The sequence below is a fragment of the Varroa jacobsoni genome, unplaced genomic scaffold, assembly GCF_002532875.2.
Source record: "Varroa jacobsoni isolate VJ856 unplaced genomic scaffold, vjacob_1.0 scaffold_1385, whole genome shotgun sequence".
In the NCBI taxonomy this organism is placed as follows: Eukaryota; Metazoa; Arthropoda; class Arachnida; order Mesostigmata; family Varroidae; genus Varroa; species Varroa jacobsoni.
This window is the reverse complement of record NW_019214287.1, coordinates 82,024-90,197: the sequence shown is the minus strand read 5'-3', so window position 1 is coordinate 90,197 and position 8,174 is coordinate 82,024. Positions and strand designations below refer to the sequence as shown.

The 8,174-nt window shown below is 39.3% G+C and overlaps 2 long non-coding RNA genes across 3 annotated transcripts in view; one reads left to right on the top strand and one right to left on the bottom strand.

Moving 5' to 3' along the window:
• Nucleotides 1-5,084: 5,084 nt before the first annotated feature.
• LOC111269419 (uncharacterized) overlaps nt 5,085-8,174 on the top strand; it is a 6,179-nt gene continuing 3,089 nt past the window's right edge. The window contains exon 1 of one of the 2 annotated variants that reach the window (XR_002685757.2): nt 5,085-5,231. This is a non-coding gene — a long non-coding RNA (uncharacterized LOC111269419). Of the gene's footprint in view, nt 5,232-7,113; nt 7,184-8,174 lie in introns of those variants that run through there. The other variant, XR_015314583.1, reaches the window with a different exon arrangement.
• Nucleotides 6,401-7,513, bottom strand: LOC147752251 (uncharacterized). The gene is made up of 2 exons (XR_015314582.1): nt 7,050-7,513; nt 6,401-6,609 (listed from the first exon to the last, which is right to left on the bottom strand). It is a non-coding gene; the product is annotated as an uncharacterized LOC147752251 (long non-coding RNA).

Here is an 8,174-nt window from a genome sequence, read left to right as displayed (position 1 = left end):
AGTTCACTAGACATGGAAAACTGATGTGGTTGCAAAAGCAACGCAAAAAAACAGTTTATTTCTACATAAAACCTCTGAAAATGCACGTGTGTATTTATCCTTCTCGAACGCATTCAGGGAAGACAGTAACACCCAAATCAATCTCCGTAAAAAGCCCCCAGAGGGCTCACGAATCCATTTGGTATTGCTAGTTAGTGATATGTTAGTCTTATGGCGTGACTGAAGAAGTCATATCTAGTAGGCTTAAGTAAGGTAGCTTATAAGCGTTGCTTTGCCACGTTATAGACAGCCACAAATAGGTTTACTCGTACGCTTAGATAAGCATCTGAACTTCACTGAACATGGTTCCATTTAAATACGGTTTACTCTTCCTTTATACGCAGACGTAACGCCTGAGAGCATGTGCGTACAGTGCAACACGAGGCGTGTCCTTAGTCAACGGAAGAATAGCAGCTTCGTCGCAGAATGTATGAATTAAACGGGTCCGAAGAGCCATAGCATTGTCCTTATTGTTTGCCAGCTCTACATACTGACACAATTAAGAAATATTAACTGCTACAACTCGCTGCCGCTATGGCATGACACGATGTGGCCTAATCATTCACCGACATCGCCTTACGTAGTGCTGGATATTTTTAATGCACGTCAATAGTCAGCGGAAGCAGCTGATCGTGGCAAGGCAGTACAACCATGACAGCCGCCGTACCGCGTTCAAAATCCAATGTATGTCGTACTACCATGACCTAGTATGGTCGATACAAGTGAATCCGAAGTTTTGTATATATTACTGTCACCCGAAGTCCGCTGTTGCTTGTCGTATCAGTCCGCCACAGCGGAACATTTGCATTCGCTCATTAATCACAACGCGAAACAAGGCCACGGCAAGCATTGCCACCCCATCTTTTATTTTATGCCCATATTTCTCTGACACTAATGTGTTATCATCTATTGTATAGAAGTGTTGCCATTCATTCAGATCAAATTTTACTCGCCCCATGGGCTGGCTTACTGAAGAAACAAACACAGCCAAACGAAAAAAAAATATGCAATATGCTAATGTAATACCAGCGCTTGTTGTTTCCTATTTAACGTCGATTAGCATCACGTATATATCATTACGTTCGTATAAATTATAGAATATATTTCCTCCATCGTTTCTCCATTTTACTGCGCTTTCATCAAGCGGAAGTTCAACAACGATTTGTCGTTATCGTATTGAATTTGTAAATACATTAGATACCGCTATTGGGGTGCGAAAATCGATAAGGGAGCAGCTTATCACGAGCATAAAAAGCTTGAGTGGAGCAGAAAAAAAAAACACGCAATAGAATCACACGATAATTGTATTACTTATTGTCAATAGCTTGCGTTTTCATTAGGACAATCAATTTGCCATCAACTGGGCCGAAGTGCGCAAAAATCATTATCTTGTTTCATTGCCAGGGGTGAAGGAGCGGCAGCAGGAGAACTTGTGAAAGCCTGCGCATGCTTTCTCTTTTGATTAATGCGTCTGAGCATAGGTTTACAAGAACTTTACTAATAGTATAGTTACTTCCAAAGGCACAATGCGGCCTTTGGAATAGCCAGACATAGCTAAATGTGGACAAAAGTAAAACTAAATATATATATATATATATATATAGCCGGCGTATAACTGTAGTAAACAACGTGGTAATCATGAATCTTATATGAGACTAATATAATATCTTTTTTCTCTTGATTTTTTTCATTTAAACGAATACATTGAAGAGTGTTCACACAAGGAGACTGATAAGCGCAGTGACAGGTGTGTGTTGTTATCAAAAAAGATCAATATTACGAGCCAATGATCCTAAACCTATGTATATATACTAGAGTGAAAATATTTAACTAAAATCGTCTCTGTATATCTGCTATCGAAGATCCCTGAAATAATAGTTTGGGGCAACCTAACAGCATTAACGGAAATTCCTGAAATGAATACCTGATGCCTCAATGTCATGTTCAACTGATATTAGTACGAAACAGGGTTTTGCCTCTGTTGGCTTTCCTGAACAGCTTTCTTTTGGCTGTTACCTATATATGCAATTGTATTAGCTAGTATTTTGGTCACTCTTCTGAAAGAGCAGATGAAGTAGTCTAGTATAGACATAGCAGCTAGACCGGCAAACGAAAAATATAGTTAAGTTTCAGAACGCTTAATCTGGATGCCAACTCTCCCGTTCAATGGTGCCAGATATAAAACTCTGAACATTTAGTATGTTTCCTTTTAATATTGTTGATTTGTGAGGGCTTGCGGTGGGAACTAATTGTCGTTTGGTGTACAGGTACGTTAGAAATAGCCATATCTCTGAATTGACTCTGGAAACGAAACTCCCAATTTTTAGGCCATGCACCACTAACAAATTTACCTAGTAGGATGGCACTTTATTCACAATCAACTGTACAATAGATCCTCTAGTGCGTTTACGTCTAAGGTTAGCGTTTTGACTATAGTACAGGCAATATGAAGGTTTAGCACCTTTTTTGTATTGGGTCGATGAAACCCAACATAAATCGAGCCGACTTCCCGAGGTTTGTAAAACCATCCCTATTTTATCAATACTCTTATAGTTTTCTGCATATTGGCAGCGTAATTTTGTTGAGGCAGGTCGAGAATACAGCGGACTTACTAATTATAGAGCTTAGTTAATTAATAAATAATATATGGTTTAACCGATGCTGCAGTTTACAGAGTTACAAAACATAACCTAATAAAATGATTACTATAATGTACTAATTTAATTATTGTATGTATTGAACAAATGTATTAATTTTTTGATGCTAGTTAGTCTATGCGGATCCCGCTCTGCCGCCTCCGAGTTTAAAGTTTTCGGGTGATAAATAGGTCTAAAATCCGATCTTCCCGGTTAGGTTGATTGAGGCGCTTACAATAGTCATTATCACCATAAGAATCGAAATCGATTTAGAAACCAAATGGCCATGAATGTAAATGAGTAGATTCCCGTTTTACGATCAAGGGATCAGCCTGTTCCTGAAACAATTATGAGTTTAATTCAAAGTGGAAAATGGATTAAGTAAGCCCCCCCCAACCTCTTAAAGCGTAGAGAGTCCATTTGGGCACATCTTGCTTTTGCATGGAAAGTTTTTGAAAAAATCCTTATAATAATAATAATAACAACAACGACAATAAAAGCGTTCGATAAGCCAGTTACTCCGCGTTGAAAGAAGTGAACAGTGTTGAATGCTTAGAGGAATCTTGGTCATTGATGAGGAAATAGTAGGAGGAAGATATAACATAGACAGACAAGTTGTTTTCGTGAAGTAATTGCATGAGCTTTTCTGCGAATGGAAGTTCTGGAAGCGGTCATTGGAACTAAGTCAATTTCGACTACGCGTTCCGAATATTATTCAAAGAAGCTCTGCGTATACCATTTAGTTTAAAGGATATGAACGTTCTATACTTTTCAATATTTGTTAAAAACAGCTAGTGCTAAATTACGCCAGCATGTTAACATATATAAGGATATGTATAAATTTTAGAACAATGCTCTAGAACATTCAGAACGCTGAACAGAAAGGTACCAAGCAAATCATCTTGTGACACGAATTCATCAAGTTCAGAGATATAGGATACCTTGTATTGTTATAAGCTAGTGAACCCAATAGCCGTGATACAAAACTACTATTGAGAATGACTTTCATCGGTAAGCTTATCGGTAGCCGTTGCCGTCTCATAACTACCCGGTACGTAGAATGATTGGCTTCAAATCCGTGGGCTAAACCCCGATCAAACACCTTTAAACGAAGTACACTTTCCCGTCTCTTCAGCTCCCTCAGGGCGTATTTACATAAATCTATTCTAATTTACGACAATCAACCAATAGACTAAGCCGCCACAACCTAGCTGATCTATGTTTTTTTTTATATGTATCATCGTTATACAAGCAGAAGCACATATCGCTGACTGTAGCGTAATATACGTGATCAGACCTGATTTAAACAACAGTATCGCCTAATAACTGACGGCTTCACAATAACAGGCAGACGATTTTTTTTATCTGCCTTTACGCATTTTCTCGTTTGCAAATCGCTAACTAATTTTATGCCACCAAAAGCTCTTTCTCTGTCGCGGCTCAATCGTTCTGCTCAAATCAAGAATAGATAATTGCGCTTTATTTACAAACTGAAAATTATAAAAACGCGCGCAATTTTTCAAACGGACTGTTGAAACCCATTTTGAAATAAGCAACGAAATTTATGATCAAAAAGAATCAAATTAGCACAGTTTCAATCTCTCTTGTTCATTTTCGGTCCGTTATTTTTTAGCAATTTTCTTAAGCATTATGTATCTATCAATCGGCTATTCACTGCTTCTTATTTTTTTGTCTCATTTTTGATTCTCGATTTAGAGCTATCTCTAATTCTGCATATTGTTTTTAGTCCACCAAGCACTGGAATTGTCACATTTTCGAATTGTTGATTAGATAGAAGTTTTTAGCCCGAACCAAATAACAGCATTAAGCATGCGTGTGCCTTTCAGGTTAGCTGTTTTAAGTTTACCTTCGGATTTTCGCCCGGACGATCACATGCCTACAAAAAGCTCAATTTTTTCCTTAATCAAAAGGCCAGACTTGACGACGTCTAATTTTTATATATCGCTAAATACAAATATTGTAAGGGAAAGCCTAGTATTGTTTATTATGAATGTTAGTAATGTAACAATGATGGCGTAGTGTGTTATAGCGACAAAAGGTGATCACTGTGGGCCATTGTAGAAAACGAAAACAATGTATACTGACTGTGAGACAAATAAGTCCTCTTCAATTTTAGACTGTTGTTCAGTCTGCTATTTCGGTTACGGGTCATCAATGTAGCGACGTCACTTCTCTACTGACCAACCTCAGGCCGGTGAGATCTCACGCAAAGCTGCCACTCGTTTGCTCGAATGTTCCCCTGTTACCTGACCTACCCGTGCTAAGGACAATATAGATCAGTACCTCTATTCGACTGCTTCCAAAGAACAAACGAAAATTTTGTATGACATCCGGTTATTCAGAAAAGCGTCTGCTAGCTTACTCTTCACCCATCATTTACCACAGCAACAGCTCATTTGATTGGATTACTTCAACGGGTAGTTGATACTAACGCTCGATGACGTCACCTCCTGTTCCGATGCGCTCGCACTCCGCTCAGATCTAGTTTCCTAGATAGATCGCAACGATAAACTCTCGGCAGAGGCACACTTTGAAGTAAGTAAGTTAGAAAAAAGTAATCTTTTGTATTGAATAACTCTGCTTTAATCCTAGGCTATCTGCAAGCAATAATACGTCTTTTCGTACTGTTACGGGCTGATGTTAGTGAGCCATATTTGTTTCCCGGCTGTGCAATCTAATCTTCAGGGTACAGGGTTACACCTGAGGCCGCTTTAACAGCAAGTCTACGTAAAGCATATCGATTGCACAAGAAGATTCAAGCAAGCACGAGAAGACTGCACTTTTTAGCCAGAAACTGACTCGTATTCGTTTGACTGTATTTCAAAGCTTACGAAATCGAGATATGTATCGAGCTAATCTTTAGCTGACAACATTTATGGTAAGCGTGAAATCACAATGCCCGCTACGAGTATGAAAGGCTATTTATTAATTCAGCTTAACAGAGCCGTTCATTGGCAGCAACTTCGACATCTATATAATTCACTAACGTAATTTTGTTTTAAAATCCGTGATCGGTTCTCCTCGAACGCCGAAAACAATATTGACAAGTTTTTTTATACTACGTAATGTTCATGTTTGACTGGCAACGTTCAGATGTACAGCTCAAATTGACTTCGGTGGCAGTGGTAGCCTCGCCTTCCGTGGTCTAGCTAGCGAACTCCAACATGTCGACGGCCCACCCTTCCCCTATTAGTAACGTAAAACGAATTGCAACAAGACGCACGAGCAATGATATGTCCTTAGCACCCTCATCCGTACCAGTACGAACTTCACAATTCTGCAAACACCCAAAAAGTACTCGGTGGAAATTTGTTTGATGAGCTTCGCAGTCCTGCTGCAACGATACAAAGCGGTTCATTTGACAAAATATTCTTAGTATTTGAAAATAATTATATACTAAACAAAACTAATCAGATTTAATCAAGACCATGCAGTCATGACGATAGTAGAAGAAATGCTCTAAACTTCTGCATGTAAGAGAAACTCTAACTGCACCGCATAACAAATTTCTATAGCTAGTTCAGGTAGCCGACAGAGCGGTAAATGTAGAAATTGCTCGCAGTTAATGAACTAATTATAGAAGGATAACAATTAAATAAAATTTATTCGATATCTGGATTTTATTAGCATATTGCAGCGTAGGTCGGCTGTCCTACGACAGCTCGCTAATTTACACGACTGTCGACCTACACGATTGCCTCCAAGGAAACTTCGGCGCTAATTTCCCTTTGAAGCACCCGATACAAAAACTGAGAGACTCCTGTCTTAGCTCGCCGGCCGAACTCAAACAGCAATAACGGAATTTAGACACGACTCCCAGATTTCAGGAGGATAAGTTGTCCATCTGGCCGCACAGGTACACATCTGGCTGTCTGCCAGGATTTAAAGGCGTCTACGAGAAACGATCTGCAGCCTAGAAATGTCAAAATGGCCACGAATATTTTAGTAGACATGGTAAAAGCTGATTTACCGGAGCTAACCGTTCTACCTATAGCCGACCCTTCAAGCAATAATGCTCGGAGTGCTCAATCGACTCCAAGGTGTTGTTAACTTACTAATTTCATTGCTCGCCTTCATTGACTGTTCCGACATATTGTTATCTAAAGAGACAAAAACATGACATAATTATATTCTTGTTATGTATGGTCCTTTCGCCCATTTATGCATCGTATGATGTATGCTGCCTCGCCAAATGCTAGTGGTTTTTATTTCGAAGAAGTTTCCTAAGCGTCTTTTGTGATCCTGATCCGTGACAAAGGCTACGAAAATGATTGCTCGAAAAGTGGAAATCCGTCTGCACAGGATCCGTAGAATATGGAGGATGTGATAAAATTTTCCATTGAAACTGCTCACCCAGGTGAACAATTTCAACTTTAGGTCCTGGCTTCCCTCCGAAGCCTCTCGTTCCGGTTGCTGATTCTTATTGACGTACTGATTCCGTTTACCGGTGTCACTTGTCGTTGTGACCATGCGACGCTCTACATCAGGTAAGGCTGTGAGATGCATCGTTAACCCGTAATTCCGTGTTGAATTTGGAGAGTTTGTGAGGTTCCCAACGTACGAACTTCTATACATACCTAAAGGACTTCAAGTGACTAATAACGGTCGTACAGCAGCAGACCATCTTTCTGGCAAATACCCGAATTGTTTGTTGGCCATTTTGCTTCAAAAGCGCCTTTAGATGGCTGTCATCAAACTCAGACAACCGGTCAGTAGATTTCCCTAGGCTTCAAATAGCATTTCTGAATCTAGTAAAATCTAGGAGCAGTCCTTTTAGCGACAATATCGTTATCTCGTGCAATACAAACGCCACAGGCTGTCTCGGGTAGCTTTTCGACCCTGACGAACTATATAACACAGATAGCGTCGGAAATGCTATTTGTTCATCTGCAAAAAGTTGTCTCAAGTTAAAATTGCACTTATAATACAATACCGGTATGCTGGGAGTGCCGACAAAGCCCGTACTAAGTGTGTGTCAGTACAGAAGTAAACGACAAGTTAGAGACAAGGGGATTTTTTTCCGAAAAAAAGCGCGAGAACTTTTGATTGCATTTAGTTTTTAGTTAACGATACATCTTCAAAATCACTTCTAAATCGGCAGAGCATTCCGCGCATGTCCCACATGAATTTAGCAGGTGATATTATTATTTTTATTACTATTCTCGTAAAAAAGTTTAGATGTTCTGATTGGCGATGTTTAGCTTCTGGTCGTCATTTGTTTTACTAAACTCGGCTTGTCTATCACGTTTTTTGCTTTTTGCAGTTTCCTAATAGTCACTGCATAATTTCCAATAACCATTCTCCCTAAAAACCCAAGCTGTACTCCGTAGGTAAAATTAACTTCAGCCTGGCGGTTCGATCAACTAAAGTGTGCAATACTAACGTTATTCCATACACTTATCTGAGACACTATGTTAATCAAAGTATGTTTAATACTACTTTCCACTGGTGTGTAAAAATAAGGCTCCTTTTATGTAT